The 19,274-nt window shown below is 37.3% G+C and overlaps 1 long non-coding RNA gene across 1 annotated transcript; it reads right to left on the bottom strand.

Annotated features, from left to right (window-relative positions):
- Window positions 1-1,335: 1,335 nt before the first annotated feature.
- On the bottom strand, window positions 1,336-18,378 carry LOC114158251 (uncharacterized). The gene is made up of 3 exons (XR_003598375.1): window positions 18,173-18,378; window positions 10,808-10,813; window positions 1,336-1,345 (listed from the first exon to the last, which is right to left on the bottom strand). It is a non-coding gene; the product is annotated as an uncharacterized LOC114158251 (long non-coding RNA).
- Window positions 18,379-19,274: the final 896 nt, after the last annotated feature.

The following is a 19,274-nucleotide window of genomic DNA, read 5'->3' as shown; positions in this document are numbered from 1 at the left end:
ACTTCTCGTCTGTCATGTCATGTACTTGGAACCGCCTGTGATGCTGCTCCCTTTCTTTCTCGTCTTTTCTTCCCTTCTTTCTCCCACCGCCTGCATCCATCCATCGACGACTGTGTCGAAATCATTTAGTCATAGTCGTCAGACCGGTTCTTGCTCTTTTATCAGCTGGATGTGAAGGGATTGCTTTTCATTCACCATTTCTTCCTGCTCTTTTAAGGAACACACGTGGAACAATTACGAGCTAAGTAAAGGCGTATGTGCTGCAGGTTTAATCTCTGCGCTCATTGTGTGAACCATTTCAGAAAGGCAGGTAAGAGAAAAAGAAAAAAGAAAGACTTTAAGGTGAAGGTGAAGAGCACCTGCTCATTTGAGATCCTCCACCCCCACACCCCCAAGCAAGGTATCTCATCTTCAACTGTATCTATCCTTTGACCTGCCTGCAGGACAACCAAAGCAGTGTTGTTTTTAATTTTGCAGCTGCACACTTCAAAATCAAGTGTTTTCTACACTCTACACAGTATAACAAGATTTAGAGCTAATTCGTAGCTCTAAATCTTAGAGGTAATTAATTGGTAATTGATTAATTACCAATAATCAATCTCTAATATCTAACTCTGTTCAGCTATATAAAAAGATAGTTGATTGAAATGGACCCTTTTAAATTTAATCATGGACCATTCTGCTACTGTAGCATGTGAGCCACCTAAAGCCTCAGTTTTGCCCCCACTTCTTTTTACACCAGCTTTAAAACTCACTGAATGACTTGAGTGGCTTCAAGAAATTACAAACTGGCTAAAGAAAAAACTCCCTCCAACTAAACTCCTCAAAGTGTAGAGAACATGGTTCCTCTGATCAGGCAACAGATTGGACTTTTGAACTTGACCATCAAGCCGATACTTAGTAATTCAGGTATTGTTTTCAACCAGCCATTGTCTGATAAAGATCACTCAGGGAAGCCTTGTCTGAAGCTGTTTTTTATCATTTAAAAAATGACACCAACCTTCTAGAATAAGAAGGTTGGTGTCAAAACAGGAACTTGAGGTACAGTAGTTATTTATGCTTTTATTTCCTCTCGTCTAGACAGTATTTATGCTCTTTTCACACGCGTCAGCAAATAAACCCTTGATCACCTTCAGATGATCCAAAACGATGCAGAAGGACCTATAACTGGAAATCAACAGAGAAGCTCACACCACTCCTGTTTTCATTTTAGGATCCCTTTTAAAATCTTGAATTTAACTTTTTATAAAGTTAAATGATGCATAATCCAGCTCTTTCCCATGTTACTAAAGTTTTAAAGTCACACACTCTAGCTCAAACCTTTGGGTTCTTAAACCTAATTCTACTTGAACCAGGTAAAAAAAAAAATCTAAGGCTATCGCTCTCTGGAGATTGTTGCACCTTAACTGTGGAACGAACTACCTTCGTTTTTATCTTGTCTTCAGATTCTGGACTCATTTGTGAATTTCCCCCTGGGATTAGTAAAATATATTCATTCATTTAATCTTTAATTCGTTTAAAAAGCAGCTGAAAACATTCAGCTGTTTTCTTTTTCTCGAGATATTTTTACTTGAAATATTAGTTGATAATATTTTTGTATTATTAATACTGTTTTGACTAAATGCTCTTTGTAATTTTTATCAGCCAAAGGTAGATATATAAAACTCAATTGCATACTACTTACAGTCCACAAATACGCATATTAAGATTTTTTAAAAACTCCAAATCCTATGGCTGTATCTGAATAAAACACTACTCTACTATAAAACTACTCCCATAATTAACTACATTGTCACCTTCTATCTTTTACCTAGTACAGTAAATTAAGTACCCAAGGATTAAAGTTAGATTCAGTCACCTGACAGTCTGCGCCTTAATATGGGCTTTTCTGCTATTGTTTTTATTGTATGACAAGTTCAACTCAGGACAGACTCAGACACAGCCTCGCCTGAACTTGATATTGTTTAGAAAATGTTCAAAAGAATCGGCGTCGCTGACTCATTTTCAGAGATTCTCCTTGTGAAGTCACAGATTAGCTAAAGCCTGCAGAGTAAAACAATGAAACACCCTTTTATAGATGCTCTCTGTTTAGTATTGACAACTAAATTTCTGCTAAAAGGAATAGTTTTTTTTTTTTTTTAACGGGTCTCTGGGAATAGACACGAGTGCTGAGAAATATTACCAATAAAGAAATAATGTGGAAATAGTTCTGAAGATGAGACATTAATTAAAACCTTCTCTTGTTACACCCATCGACCCTCATCCAAAACCAAATAAAATAGACGAGAATAAGAGAACAATATGAAACAGGGGTTGAAAAAATGTATCTACCATTGATCAAATAGAATAAGCAGGAATGACTGCCAATGCTTCTGTTTGTGCATAAGTAAGTACATAAATAAGAAACTAAAAAAAGAAGTCTATACTACAAGTGCACTATGTTTGGGGATTTTTGTTTTTGTAAATCTTTCAAAAAACACTTTGTGAGGAAAGATGGTGAGGATTTTCTGAGAAAACAAATGGATAATTAATTTCTCACATCAATTTTGCATACAATATATTAAATTACACCATTGTTTCCCTGAGTAATAATAGACGCACAAAGGAGCAGTTATTTGTTTCCTACTGTTCACTTCACCAGCTGCTTGCTGAGCCTGTTTGGCTAGACGGTCTGGCTGAAATAAACTCAGACGCAACTGTTTGATCTTAAGCTAACACTTAATAAATAGGTGAATCGATTAGTACTGGGTGCACATGATGCGTATTAACCCCGGGGTTACCACGGTTTTCTCTATGTGTCTTAGAAACGAAGCAAACTGGTGTCATCTGCTGACAGGTGGAGATGTGGAGATTTTTATTTTTTTTACAAATAAGAAATCTTAAAAGTGTGGTGTGCATTTGTTTTCAGCCCTCTTTTATGAACACTTTGTGAAAACCACCTTTGAGTCCAATAACAGCTGCAAGTCTTTGGGTAGCACCTCTGCCAGCTTTGCTTATATTGACCTTTTTTGTGCTTAGTTTCAGCGGCTGAAGTACAATATTCAACACCACGGACGGACCGAAGCATTTTATGCAGCTGAATATTTCTCAATTATGTTTTATCTTGTTGTATCTTAGTGTGTGTCAAGGGGGGATGCACGTGCATAAACTTTTCCATAGAAGAGAGTTATTAATTCTGTATCTTGTCTAAATACGAGTGGGCCACACCGCTGTTAAGATGTTTAAGTTTCTGAAAAACCAAGTGGGATTAAAATTTCGCCAATTAATGCTGTAACGATTAATGTACTTTCATTATAAAGGTATAATTTGTGGAGTGATTCACTAATCACTTGATCTTGTTACCTGAGAATTTCTGCGGAAATACAAACAGCAGAAATCCTGCTGAAAGTATTTGGTAACTTCTGCTGAAATACTACTTCAGTGGCTTTTGAAGGCTTTTTGGTGCACGTGTATTTGCTTAGGGGTTTTGTATCGAAAGGGTATAATTAGAAACGCTTATAATTTTCATTTTCCGCATTAATAGATTTTTTTTGTCTTTGTCTTAACAATTAGTTCTAAGTGGTGGAAAATATTTGAACTATATGTATATATACACTGCTCAAAAAAATAAAGGGAACACTTAAACAGGTGTTTAATACTTAAAGTGTTCCCTTTATTTTTTTGAGCAGTGTATATATAGTTTTAAAAATGTAATGCCAATACTCACTGCTTGTAAATCAACTCCAGGAAGGTGATTAAACAAATCTGATTTCCAATGAATTGCTGAAAAAGATATGGCTCAATAAAAGATTTGAGATGTTACACGTCTTATTCACAGTGGTGACTGAGACAAACAGGAATTTACCATCATATCACCGACTCACTATTTGCATTATATTTGCATGTTTGCATATAATTTGCATTCAAGTGTGCTGGTGGAAAGTTATCCTTTCAGCTGGATAACCATTTGTGAAATATTTTGCAATTTAGCTTTTTGTTTTTTTTTCTAAAAGTCTGAGATACGAGAAGGTAGATCCTGAACTGAGATTTGTGTGTCTATTTTAATTTCTTTTGATTGATAGGTCAATAGTGTGATGACAGGCAGGGTAAAGTCCCAGCCACAGGTGGACTGCGGACCTGAGGCTTACAGTAAAGGATATGCAGGTTTTCACTGTTTCATCTGTTGTGCAAACACAAGTAAAAGAAGCTTTTAGGCGTTTGCACAGCTACATCCTGTTCAAGAGAACCCCCCTCCTTCCCTCCCAAATACACACACGCATACACACACCCCCGCAAATCCACACACACCACAGCCTGGACAGTTCCTCATAATGGGAAAAATTAAAGCTTCACTTTTGCATTGTGTTTCTCTTAAGCAATAGTGGACAATCCAACATTGTGTGAGGGTTCAGGGTTCTCCAGCACAATGAGTCCTAACTTCTACCTTGTGATTGCAAAAGCTAAATATTTCAATTTGATTTGTGACATAAATGTTTGTACACTGGATAAATCCAATTGAAGCTACTGCATATTTAGCGTCTTTTTAAATGTAAAGCATATTTAATATGTGTACTACTGTAATCGAAGCAATTCAGCTACCAGTCTCACACGTCAAACATTCCAGAGGTTACAGTGCAAAGATAATCTTCATGGACAATCATAGTAGACCCTGAGTTAGGTCCAGCTCAGCATGACACAGACTCTGAACTTTTCAGAAAACTTGAAATTCATCATTGACAGGAAGTTTAAGCAACACATTCATCTCTAAGTAATTGGGTGACTTATTTATATTTAAAAGTCACTATAGTCACCCAGAAATGCACAAAAAAAAGAATGGAGTTCTCTTATGTTAGTGTCACTCTTGTGTTTTTCTGCGCAGTTCTTCTCTCACAGCTGTTCCACATTCTCCCCCAGTTAAGCTCATCTGGTCCTCATCATTCTCCACCTTTTCCTCTACAAGCTCTTTGGTTTTTATTGTTAGAGGCTGGATCCTTCACCTGCAAGTTTATCTTTTATCCTTGCTATTAGGCTTCTGTTTGCAGTTTTTGTAGACAACTTACTGGTGCTGCAAATTAACCAAAGTGAGCTAAAACTATGTTATTATACCTCATTATGGTAAGAAACTTATGTCTGAACATATTAGTTCAGGAACTGTGATGAAAATGCACCTAGTTTTTTTCTTCCAAAATGTTAAAATGTTTCTATTAAAAATGTCTCATTTATCAGACGTACTATCATTACAACATCCTATCTTAATTGGTCTTTCTTGTTCCAGCTAATTTAATAGGGCATAGAGACACTGTTATTTTATTTCTTTCTTTTTTAGGGAGTGTATTTATCAATGATTTTACAAACACTTAAGAATTACCAAGAAACTGTCTAGCCAATGTATGAAACTTACAGAAGAACAAAATGGCCTTTGTTTGTTTATTTTGCAGCAGTGCCCAAGTAGCTGGCAGTACTTGCTAGATTTTAAATTCCCTGAACCGCAGGGGACTTGATGAAGAAACATTGCAACAGCTTGTCCTTGAGTTGTGTCCAGTAGCTCCACTATTGGTCCCAGACATCAAAAGATGGATTTCTCAGTATATTTATTAGCAACTTTACTTTCAGTTAATATTTTTGGCTTACCTCTCATATTCACATTAACTGCCCAATTTCAGTAAATATTTAATTACAATGCTAATGCTGAAAATGTCACTAATGATATCAATTATGATTAACAGTCGTTTTCCAAACTCTGTTCGTTCTTTACCATCACAGTACTTGCCCAATGCTCTGTTAGAGGTCTAGCATCTCAGGCATTTCAGAAATACCCATGTTGTGGGCATTAAGAGAGCTTGGGATGCATTTTATTGGCCAGATGGACTGTAGTTGTGCAGAGCATGACACATAACATACTATATCCTACCGAGATTTGCAGTCTTTCAATATTGCACACTGATATTGCAATCATGATTGTGATTTTATATATACTGTCCATCTATAATTTACATGTTTTACTTTAGTTTATCTAATAATTTCCAATAATTTTAGGGATTTTCTGCACACACAAAGCACACCAATTGAGCTCTTGCCAACTCAAAAAAACTGGCATCTTCTTATGAAAATTACAAGTGTCCCTATTTCTGGATGTAATTTTATCTTGTCATATGTTGCATATTTAAACTATTTGAAATTATTAAAACTCCATTTAAGCAGCTAATCTTTAAAGGTTGTAGCATATATGGGCAAATTTTAAGTAACCGTCTTTTTAGATTGAGTAAAATATTAGCGCTTTTCACCATTGTGCAACGTCAATGCCATCTCTTGAGGAACAGTAGACCCAATGGTTTGAACGGAAGTTGATGCATATTCTGGGGTGTTTGGTACAATCAAAGTATACAATTATCAAACAAATGTGCTGGGTTTATTTCAGGTGATTGGATGTCATGACAAGTCTGTCTTTTTGGCTTGCTTCTACCGAACATCGATATTTCTTTCCAATGTTTGGTGTGATATTCAAAAGAATTTACAAAACATCAATTTGATTATTTTGAGCTTTCATTCCACCAATCAGGCCAGATGTTGCATTAGCTCCCATTTAAAGCAGTGTCTATATTCTCCTCAAATGAGGTGCGGTTGATTGTTTGACAAGAAATTAATCCGTCTATACAACTTCTCCTCCCCTAATGCTGTATTCGCTTATTAGTAAAAAGAAAATTGAAAATAAAAAAGTTAAGAAAATTTAAAAAGACAATAATGGATTCCATTATATAACTAAAACACAAAATATATGACAAAATTAGTTATTAACCAGAGTGTTTACCTGGAAACAAAGGCATTTTAATCAAACAGACAAAGCTTTTTGTTTCTGTTTTCAAAGTTGCCAGTATTGGTAGTGTCTTGTGTAACTCATATGCATACCTCTCAACCACAGAAAAGGTAAAGATGGAAAAACAAAAGCATTTTTACATTTGATAGCAGATGACAGGATCTTCTAAATGCTGTTGCAACAACTTCCAGGAAGTGTTTTGTGAAGCGCAGCACCTGCCCCCCTCTTGACTGAACCCTATCGTGTTTCTAATGAAATCTTCTAATGTACTGAGTGCAGTTTGACCGGTTCAACACGTATGTACTGTGTTAGGATCTGATCATGGGCCGATTTTACATGTGCAGACTTGTTCGGGATTTACGGAAAATGCATCACGTCAATGTGTGTGTATTACATAGAAATATGCACACAGAGGAAACGCTGAGTAGAAACTCGTTAAGGTTAGTTGCCCTTTTGTTGTACGCATGTGTACTGATATTCAGTCTTTCTGATTCGGTTCATAAACTTTACCAGTTAGCCCTGCGGATCACATAAGTCAGCTAAAAGCCTACACACACCAGACCAGCTCTAAACACATCTCCATCTTTCCAACTCTCTCTTTCTCACACACATGCATACATCCTGTACTTACTGAAGTGAGTAGTGGAAAGCATCAGATGGGGCCTTGTTGCTGCGACACCTTCACACACTCCTTTTCAATCTAACCCATCTCTGAATACCCCGCACACCATTTGCTTGTGCCCTTGTATCTTTGTACGAGCTATCAAGGCCCTGTGTTTCCTGTTTTGCAATCCTCCCCATGGCCTTACCACAGCCTCCCAGACAACGCCTGGCCCTGGCTGATTCAGGAACAGCTTGCTTTTGGCCCCCTCACAGAGGACATTCAGCCCTGAGGCATATTTATTCATGCTTTGCTTACACTAACTGTGCTTTATTGTTTGTCATTTGTTTGATTAAGAACAAGATCTTCCCAAACATAATTAACTTCATCTAACGGTGGACAAAAACCCACAAAGAAACAAACAAGAGAAAACTGATGTCATAAGCACTCATAATTACAGATGAATGGTGTGTGTACTTTGTATAATATATCTCATTCTGCTTTGTTCAAGAAAAAAAGGTGAACTCAAAACTAAATGGTTGAGATCAGAAAGGTTGGACCAGCAATAGAAGAATTAAAAACTCTAACAGAGTTGTTAGACTGACTTCGCAAAAAAGCAACATCCTACAACGTACTATCTGTCTGACATAGAATATGTCAAAAACAGCTTAAAACCTAATAAATTGTAATACTGTCTGAAATAAGTTTTTTTTGAGGTATTAAACATTCACACTGTTCTGACAATTGAATCTGTCATAAAGATAAATGCTATCTTCCCATAAGGCCTTTTTGTTTTGCAGTTCTAAAATGTTAGCAAGATATCAGGTGAAGTTAGCTGACTAAGCGAACAAATTCTATTTGACATACAAAATGCATTTTCAAATGACTTTACAGTTTTTGCTTTCTCTCTCTATGAACAGCAGTTTGTTCAAAACGTTCATTATTCTATGTGCTAATTATATATATTTTTTTGCTCAGGTAGCATATGTAAACATTTTGCAACAGAGTTTAAATCAATAACGAAGGCGCCCACATATTCTCAGGCTTTCATTAAGACTTTTTTAAATACCTTAAGCAGTAAAATTTAAGGTCTACATAAATTATGAAAATTTGGCGAAAGTTAATCTTGCTCGCTGGAGTTTGGGAGTAGAGAGAACAGAGGAATCTGCAGTCAGTGACCGACACTAACCCCATTTGCTGACTTGCAACAAATGTTGGTTGAGGAATGGTTTTCACCAGCCAGACTGCTGTGGTTTTTGTACAGTAAATTTTCAGTTTTTATTTTTATTTGTTTTTGTTTTTTTCATGGAAGAAACCCATGTACGTTTATACTATTTTGTGACGTGTCCAACATCTAGAATATATCTTGGCTTCAGAAAACAGTCCTCCCTGTTTTTGGACTGTCTTCATAATGTGTAGTTTCCCATTGCTCCCAACACTGGGTCACAGTGACTTCTGTTTTCCCTAGTTGTGTCAAGATGCAGGGCATTTTGACACAACTACCAGACGTCTTTCAAACCCACAAAGTGACTCCTGTCAAACTCTGTCTAGTGCTGAGTGTGTAGTCTAATGCATCTAGGAAGAAACCTCTCAGTCTGATTATACCTTCACTCACTGATTTGACTGGTCATTGAAAGCTTCTCAACTCATGCCCTCTGGTGACCATACCAGACCTGTCAGCTCTTTGCAAATCTAACAATTTGCATATCCACCACTGAACTGCATGTTTACTGCATGTTAGAACCACTTCTTCTGGGTGTTACATATTTTTTTTGACTGTTTTCAGTTTTCTAGCTTATCCTGTTTGCTGTTCTGGGTCATGTTGGTCCCCTGCATGCAAAACTTTTAAGAAAGAGTTTTTGTAATTGGATGTTGGGTCTGGTTACCTTTTTATTTTGCAGGTGTGAAGCATTGTGTGACATTGCATGACACCGGGTTATCAACCTGGATGCACCTGTACAAGTGGGGGTGAGTGTGTATGTGTTTGCATATGAAAAACTCCTCGCCCACCAATTATCTGTCCAGAGGGCTGTGCAGCTGCACTTTACAACTTATCTGGCCAACGTGCCAGATAATGACACTTAAGACAGTGTAGGTGAAATACCAACACATCACACCAATTTTACAAGCAACAGTGCTTGTTTTTTGGGGGTTTTTTTATTGCGGCTATACATTCGATTGGATTAGTAAATGCCAAACTGACATCATCATATGCTTGTTGAAATGCTTTACCTGCACACAGGTGTGCTCTTGATTGCATACATGAGTGTGTGAGAGAGAATCTAACACAGAGCATGCCCCTGGGTTCATTTACATGTATGACCAAAAAAAAAAAAAACAACGTCAGAAACTATTCGTGCAACCAGAAAACAAGCATGGGATTCCCACTATAACAGCAAACGTATTCAATAAAGTTTCCCACTAATTATTCTGGTTGCTCTGTTATGTAACGGTAGATTCAGAGCCATGCCAGTTTTGGGGCTAGAGGCTTGGTCATGATTTATTTTGAGGATATGTTTAATTGGAATCAAAAGTGATCAAAAGGATCACTTTCTAACTGACCCAGTTGTCAGTAAGAAACAGCAATAGACGGCATGGAGAAGCATTGCTGTGATGGCGTGATTAAAGGAGAGTAGGAGAGTAGGAGGTTCTTAAAGAGACAAAGGCCAATTTCAAGGCGTGCACAGCTATGATGCAAAGTCTAATTTTTATGAAGTTATTTTTGATATATACATCATTTTCTAAACAACTGAAGGTAATTTTGTTGCTTAATTGTACAATAAAATTGTACTACGTGCTAGAAAAATACATAACAGCAGGCCTTTAAAAATAGGAAGCAGGTCTTTACTGCAGCAATAGAAAACCCAATTGAAGCAGTATTAACAGAACTTAACATCAAAACCTTTTAATCCCCTGCAAGTTGGGTTGCTCTGCTAATACATAATAAATAAAAAAAACCCCATCTCTAGTTCTTTTCTTTAGTTCTTTTGACTTTGTTTTTAGCTAAAACCATAAGTAATCTTCCCTGTAGCACATCCCAGTGGCCCTTTTATCCCCATTTTATTCTATTTTATGTGAAATTAAAGATTTTTATTGACTGGATTTCCTTATATTGTAATACAAGTTACAATACAATTTTTAAAATCAAATTTGCAAATTCAAATTTTTACCAACCAATACCATTTTATGTTTTCTTTGAGATATTCCCTGCATATTCCAATCCATTTTTTTTTATTTATTTTTTTTTTTGCTTACGAGACAAGCAACTTTTGCTGAAAAATTTCTGCTTCTAAATTACAGGCAGTCATGGTAGTGTTGTAACTAAGAGCACCCATCACTTTTTTTCTTTAAGTAGACCCTTCCTGAAACTTCAGTTGGTAAGCTATGAACACCATTTCTGTTGAGCAGCTAACTCCAGACTGGCGAGCTGCAGACAGCCTGGCCAGCAAATATCTGCTGGCAAGACTTCAGTTCCTGTTGAATAGTAAAAAGGTGCAAGTTTAAGTGAAATCTACAACTGAATTTTTGAGGAGTTGCAACCTTTCCTGAAGTTCTTGTAACAACAAACAGGAATTATGCTGAAACTTAATAGTTGTTTTTCAATTAAAATAAGAAATTAATTTGATCACAAATGCCATGAAACTGTAAAATGTTTACTCAGTCAAAACACCATGAGAAACTTCTACATGACTGAGTTTATGAGCATCCGGTTGGGTTAAAGAATTCCAAGATACTTTAAGTACTTTATTAACAGACTGGTTTTGCTAACCAGTTTGTTTTGCTTAGCTTATTGTTGCATTCAGTCTTAGAACTGGGATCTCAGAAATGCATCCCACCAGGGTTGGGCAAGTTGAAAAAACTTTTAATTTGTGAACTTTTTAGCTAACACATGTTAGCTTGGTTGCTAACCAGATGTATAAATCACCCTTATACCTGCAACCTTCACTGCTTATGAATTCTGGCAGCCATATTGGATATTTAACTTGGAGCAGCTCAGAGACAACTTGCTAAGTTGAAATTCCCACTCTTTTGACTGAGAACCATCAGAGCACAAAGAAATCTCCAGTTTTACTCCCTGCCATTGCCAAGCTTTGCATCCATGCCTAGGTTGAGTTTCAGTGCCTCTTTTCCCAGCTGATCTGTGCAGATAATGTAATAAATGGGAGTCTTCATGTAATGTGTGTACTTGGGACATTTCGTAAAGGCATTTCTCTCATTCAGTGATGCAATCTCAGGACGATTCGTCCAAGAAGCAGACAACTTAACCCGTTCTCACCAGCGTGAGGATGTCTCTAAATGTGACTGAGTGCAGTTCTAACTTGTGTTGTTGAAAACGATACTCTGACGTCACCAAAGCTGGACTCGTCACAGAAAAGCCCAGGGGCAATCGCTCATGACGTCATTGTAGATTTCAATGGCCTTTTTTTTAAATTAGAAGTTGCATTTTAGTAATAGATTTTGGACACCATCTTAATGACAGAGTATCATCAGATGTGCTATGCAGAGAGTCGAGGCAGTCGTTCTGTGCAGCGGTAGATTTGTTGTTGTACATAGGTGATCCCTCATATCAGTCTCAGTGCACAGCTGTCACTCCCTGCACTTCTGCTGTTGTTGTTGTCTTTTACAAGGTACTTTCCCTCACGCACACTTCCTCCCACAGGACCCTTTGTTTTTGTCGGGGTGTGTGTGTGTCTAATAGTTTTAGCATATGCATTTGATGTGGGCAAATTCTCAGAATGCGATTTTAATCGAATGTACTGCCACTTTTGTGTGACACAAAAGTGTGAAATGTACACTTTTTCCTACAGCCACAGGAATAGTTTGTTGAATATGTCAGGAGACATTTTTTTGTTGTTCTTCAAACATTACGACATCTTTTGGGTGCTCAGTTCCACTCGCAGATAAGAGCAAGGTTCCATGGATTTTTATTTTATAAGTCATTTTGTATTCATCTATGTAGTGACGAGATGACTGTGTCACGTTAAGGTTTTTGCATAACCCACGCTTCTCTTTTCCTCTTGCATTCAGTCACCGCTGCTGTAATGTCCACTGCAGGCGACCTTGTACGTCTGTCGTACCTCAAAGTCAATTTAGGATTAGTGAAAACAGGGAAAGCACAGGTATCGTTGACGTGTGTGAAAGTGAGGATAGCTGGTTTCAGCAACGCCAGGAAAATGTGCTTACCTCAGTCGAGAGCTGTGCTTCAGGCGTGTTTGGTGTGAGTGTCCGCTCAGAGAAACCGGGCTCGAAGCTTGGTAAGCGCTGTGAGTGTGGCTTTTTTTTTTTGTTTTTTGGCAGGGCTGTTTCTCACCTTCTTAGTTTTAGTGCATCACCCTAGATGAAAGGCAAGCGTAGGTCTCATCTGCCTTTTTGCTTGTGTGAAAGTGCGCATGCAGGAAGTTGGTGTGAATTGGTGTCCCCTTCTAATGTGTGCGTCCACTGCTTTGTGGGAACAGAACACGCATGCGCTGCCCGGACAAGAATACCTGCTCCGTATTTGGATAACATCTTGCGGAACTTGTCTAGATTCTGTTCCGTTCACATAAGTCTCCCTTGAGGAACATCATCCATGTCTGGCCTTTCACCTCTGGGTTTTTTCTTTTTTCTTCTTTTCACTGGATTAATCATCCCTAAGTAGTAGGAATAAGACTCTGGAAGGAATCGGGAATCCCCAGCTAACGGCTTCCTTGATAAAAGTAAGGTAGAGAGCTGCACCCAGCAGATGGTGTGTGGTGAATGGATAAGGGCTGAACATGGCAGATGTTACACTGGGCTGAATAATAGAGGCTTGAAACACTCATTAGAAAGGCATAACTTCTATGTTAAATTCTGGAGATGAATTAAACATTTAAAACTGTGTAAACAGATTAAAAAGAAATATTGGAATCTTCCACAGTTTTGCTGCTGTTTATGCAACAACACCAATCTTTTTTGGTGTCATGTTGACTGTAAACATTGTCCTTTTTTTTGGAAACCCAAATAAATTGAAATGTTTGGGTTATTTATGGATAATTAACTGCACAGCGTTAAAAGATAAAATAAGTTTGTTTGTCATTATTTTTATTTGTATCTGATTCATTTTTTTTCATACATTTGAACAAAGTCTACACATCCATCTGTTTTTTTCTTTCCCCCACCCACTTCTCAACTCAGAAATCCCACAACTTCTTATCTCTCTCTGCACGCCTGTGCTCCCACCACCCTGAGTCCTGCCCCCCAATCCCATAGACACACAAACACACACCCATCCTCACACACACCTCAACCTCCCCACCCCCTTCCCAGAAGACACACTTCCCCCACCACTCTGCTGATGGGCTCAAGCGCCTCTGCTTGGTTACACAGCCCCAGTGTAGCATCCAGATAGCTACACTGTGAAGTCCTGTGGTTTTGTCTTTTAACATGGATGTGCATGTGAGTGTTAGACAAATTTTAAAGGTGTGTGTGTGACAGGTTGTAGAATAAATATTTAAACTGTCACGCATTTCCCTTCTATACAAGCCATCACCTTTTCAGATTTTTTTTTTTTCATTTTGTCACGTTACCTCATTATTTGGATTTAATGCGGCATGTCAAAAGGTGTTGCCGTATTACTTTGAAGTGGAAGTTATATTAGAAGTTTACAATTTTGCTGAAAATTATTCTGTTTGCATTTATTCCTCTTTCATTTGACAGCTCTTTGTAAAAGGCTTCACAACTGAATCAAATCATGTAATTGGTAAGAGGATATTATCTGTCTGTAATGTAATTTCTTTTAATAAAACTAAGCAGTGTTTGCACATATCAAGGTCTTAAAAAGGCAATTTTTTTTCTATCCAGCATCACCATAGAATTTCCACAACAAATTGGCACTCAGGCTACGTTCTAACAGCATGTCTTGATGTTCGATTCCAATCTTTTGCTCAAATTTCTTTTCTTTTTGTAATCATTCTCACAACAAATTAAATGTGACCGCAAACCGACTTCTCTGTCAGTGGTTTATAACCTCAAAGCAACCCACATGCGCAAAGAAGAGCGTTGACATCACACAACAACGCACTGTTTACGGTAGAAAAGTCTGTTTGGATGTGTAGTGAAAACCAGGAGTGGAGGGATGGTGAGGTGATGAGTTTCAGTCACAGTTTTCTTTCATAAATTCAGAATTACAATTTCCAGCAATCACTTGTATCCGGATTTACTGCGTCTGGCGTCTTCTGGTGCAGCAATGTAATGAATGTCTCCCAACAACGACATAGAAGTTGGTTAAAATGCAACATGACCGTTCACAGTCTTTTCTTCAGTTCCCACAAACATGGAATGTTCCAACTTGAAAAATGTGTTAATTTCCTTTTTGGCAAATCTTGATGCTAGGCTTTAGAGAAGTAGCCAATGGGGAAATGGGTACTTCATGAGAGCAGCAGAGATCGGTTGTGACTCGGTCTGTCTGACTCTGTAGAAGACTGGAAAGAAGAAAGACATGAATAAAAGAAGGTAATGGCAATTTAGGTTTAAGTTGAACACATCCACATCACACACACAAACTTATTTATTCATTGCTATAACATAAATAAAATGTGGAAAAGTTCAGGCACCGTCGACGCAGTCCTGCAGACAGGAAGCTGTCTTCAACCACTCCACATTATTGTTTATGCTCCAATTTGGAGTTTAACTTAGTCATTTGATGAAACTTTGATGTCTGTTCATTGATGTTGCTGATTATCCATTTCCCTTAGAATGCTTAGAATGAGGGTGCACTGTACTAGATAGTGAAAAGGACAGGAAGTGGGGAGAGTGATGTGCAGTAAAAGGTCCTGCTGTGTGCTAAGCGTGGAAGCAGGGCCTCTCTTACAAAAAGGTTTAGGGTTCACCCATTTTAGTGGCAACCTAATCAATCCACCAGAAGGGAGCCATCCTGAAAATTTGAACTCTAAAATTTGCCAAATTGAGAACATTAATATAATCGTCTGCTGCATATAAGATATTCACTTGATTTTGATGCCAAAGAACATTATTTTACATGAAACCATCATGCAGCTAATGAAATCTATGAGTTTGCATCCGAATGTTTGGTAAACAATGTAATAATAAAAAAACATAGCTGCTGTCTTACTTTTTTTTTTTTTTTTTTTTTAAACTGCAATAAATCCAGTGTCTCAAAGCTCAATGAGAAATTGTATTACATAATGATTTTAATATTGACCAAAGTAAATAAGCAACCTTAATGTGCCAGTGGAGTACATTTATAATGTTGAAAAATAAAAAGATAATTTTTTACATTTGTAATAAAATGGCAAATGTACTTGGCTAAAAAAAAATACTTTACCTACTTGGCTATTATGCATAGATAAATAGATTTTACTTCATGCTGAAAAATGTGCTGGTGGATAAAGGATCTCCACCTCTGATGTTGGTCATTGTTTAAGACCTGTAATCACAGATAAGGGCCCTGAATCGCACCTTTTTCATCTCTCTGATGTCTGTTGCTCTTATCTTTAGGGGACAGGTGTCTCAAAACCTACTGGCTGCATTGCTGACTTAATTTCGTATTACACGTAGCAAACCTATTTGCTTACGTCTTCCCGCCATAGATAAAGAAAAAAGAAAAAAAATCATTACTGGCACTTGAGACGTATGGATTAGCCACGCAGGAAGTACTGCTTGAGATGTTGTAATGTTGACAACCATCTGTTGCTAGATGGTATTTCCTTTTGATAGGAGACCCTTTTTTCCCTTTTTAATTGTTTTTGTGTCCAGTAGTGGTTGTCGGATGGGTTTTTGACATCTAAGCTCTTTTATTATTTCTGAAGACTAGCACATTTCGCTGGTAGCTCTCAGTCTTTCTCGTCTTTTGTTTGCAAATATACCTTGAACGTCACAGTGATTTTTACAACCTTTTAACACTCGAGATGCAAAGGCAGCACTATAGGCATGTTTGTACACACTCAGAACATATTCTCACATTCACCGACTACTATTCTACACCCGAGGCGAGGCGTGCACACTCATACACTGGGTTTTTGAATGTACTTTGTCAGCATTTCCTTGCCTTCCTGTCAGCTTCCACAGAAGAAATGAGAGGAAGAAAGCAAATTATATCAGCATTCATTGTGAGAATTCATGTTTGGTGTGTACTATTACCTAATACAGAGCCTCATACTACATGGAAATCTGCAGTACTTTAAAAGAAATCCAGATCACATCCTGGCAGAGCACATGAAATTGCTAAATGTTACTGTTAGAACTAAATTTAAGATGATTCAAGTGATGGACATATTGCATAAGAGTTTTACTCAGCTTACACTCTGACCTAAGCACATCAAGGGATAGTTGCACATGTACAATGGCTTACTTGTAACAAGAATTCCAGTGCAAGCTTCCCAATAATAGTATTGAAACACGTTGAGTTGTTTTTATATCTATTTTAGTTTGAAGCGAAAGACAATTGGAAAATATCCATAGACTTTGATTTTTACCCTTGAGTTGTTTAAAATCACCTGATTGCCAATACTGGTGCAAGCATTAGAGTTAAGAAAATCAATGTAATGCCTGAGAAAAATCTCTTATATTAGCTTTTTTTTGGTTACAGTTTTAGGTTAATCAAACAAAAATACTAAAGACTTATCAAACTTTTTCAGATTATGATTTTATTTATTAATGCAAAAACAATTGCCTTACCCTAGGAGAAGTAATCACACACCCTATGAAATCATTAATTGACTGTAATGAACCTTTTCTGAGAGCTAAGTTTAATTTCACTTACTAAATCACTGCCAACCCTTGGATCAAGAAATAACTTCAGAAACTGATACCCACATAGTAAGCTAAAAGAACTCAAGAAGCAAAACATCATGTTTCAATCTAAAGAAATCCAAGAACGGATGGAAAGCAAAGTCATTGACATCGATCAGTATGTACAGTTAGAAGGATTTTTAAGGCTTTCGGATTGCAGGGAACCATAGCCATCATTGTCCACAAATGATGAAAATATGGAACAGAAGTGGAACTTCGGCCTCAGTGGCCACCAACCAAAATTACTGCAAAAGTGCATCATCCAGAAGTTACAGAGAAACCCAGAACAACAACTAGGGCATCGGAGCACCAGCTTAATTCAAATTTGGTCAATTTTTGTGATTTGCTAATAAGAAGGAAAATAAATTGTGTATAGTTTCAAGGCAAAAAACCATAAAATCATAGTCTCATGAAATATCCCCAAAACCTTTAGGGAAATATTCTTTGGACGAGACAAACGACTTTTTATGCTGTTAGGTCTGTCAATAGAGTGAAACATTGTGGTAATAGTGTGATGACCTGGGGTTAATTTGCTACTTCAGCTCGTGTAGTACCTGCCTTAACGTGTGGGACCAAGAGTTTTCTCTAGCAGAGAGTTCTGAATGTCCAGCCATCAGTCTGTGAACTTCAGCTCCAATGCTCTTGGAATTGCATTTTTCCATTATAACAAACTTTCTATGACTTTAATATATATATTTTTTCCCTTTAACATTGGTCTCAAAAGTGCTATATAACCTTGTCCTTTTCTAGAAGCTGTTGCCATGGCAGCTCACAAACAGGAGATTAATGACTGAGTTCTGATTATTAATCAGCAGACTGTAAAAGCACATGCATATATGCACGCACACACACATAAATAGTTTCATTCTGACTTTTATTTTTTATTGCTAGATCTAAGCAGGGCAGGCTGATTTGTTAATCTTCTGAGTTTCATCATTTTGTCTCAACAACAGAGAGAGAAGAGGAGATGCACCTCTGGTCAGGATTAAATCAGATTGGTCCACTCTTACAATTGTGATCATTTCACAGCGTTTACACTGTGCAACTGAATTATAGTCACTTCATAATCAATGGAAGTTTGAAAAATTCACAGATATTGAAGACATACAGTGAAAGCTGAGAGATTAGAGTTAAAGGAGCATTAATCACACACACAGCAGGAGCATAGCATTGCTATGTCACTCTTAAACATATGCTAATGGTTTATAGAAATAGTATTTTCAATTCAAATTTGGTCAAGCACACATACACTATAATTGATCCTAGCTATTAAACAGTGCATTGAACTGAGTTCATTATTCAAATTATATTAAAATGTTTCATGTCTAAGAATACCCGGCAGATTGCGACAGTAGATAATGGCTACTTTGTGTCTTTGACCTTACATCAATCCTTCATACCGGCCGGTATTATACACTGTTACATCATGTAGGTCTGAAGTTTGGGAAATTATTTAACTTCTGATAAGTATCTGCAGTCAATGAAATAGGTCTGAAAAAAGCAAAACATCTAATTTGAAGATAAAGTTTGAACAAGATAGAAATATTTTTTAAAATTTGTGTTTTCTGAGCCTAAGCAATATTAATGGTCATCTAGAATCCAAATAACCATTTAGCAAGTATACACTACTCTAAGGCTGAAACGATTCCTTGAATGATTAGAGTACCTTGATTATTAAGATTCCTCAAGGAAAATTTGTCTGCCTCAAAGCTTTGTTAAATTATGTTTTATTATGTAGCAAATAATGATCCGGCCGGATCATTATTTGTGGTGGGCAGCGCTCCTACTTCCTCCTATGAGTTGTTGTGAAGTGCTAGCAGTATGGTGTTGAATTGTGCGGCGCTTTGTGAGGGTTTGGGGCGAAATAAGGATTGTTGAATTTTGCGGTGCTATGGTTGGAGTACAGTGCCTGCTGTCAGAACCGCTTCGTCATGGTTTTGGAGCGAACGGTAGAAATGGCGCAGAGAGAGACAGAGATAAAGAGCTGATTCCTTGATTAATCGTAAAAATATCCTATAAAGTACTCCATTACTAAGATATTCTTTTACAACAGCCTTACACTCTTGCCTTCCAACTTATTAAATTTAAAGTCACTAAAGCAGAGCCTTCTTT

The sequence above is a fragment of the Xiphophorus couchianus genome, chromosome 15 (genome assembly GCF_001444195.1).
Source record: "Xiphophorus couchianus chromosome 15, X_couchianus-1.0, whole genome shotgun sequence".
NCBI classification, from domain to species: Eukaryota; Metazoa; Chordata; class Actinopteri; order Cyprinodontiformes; family Poeciliidae; genus Xiphophorus; species Xiphophorus couchianus.
The sequence above is the reverse complement of the archived record's forward strand: the minus strand, read 5'-3'. Positions and strand labels throughout refer to the sequence as shown.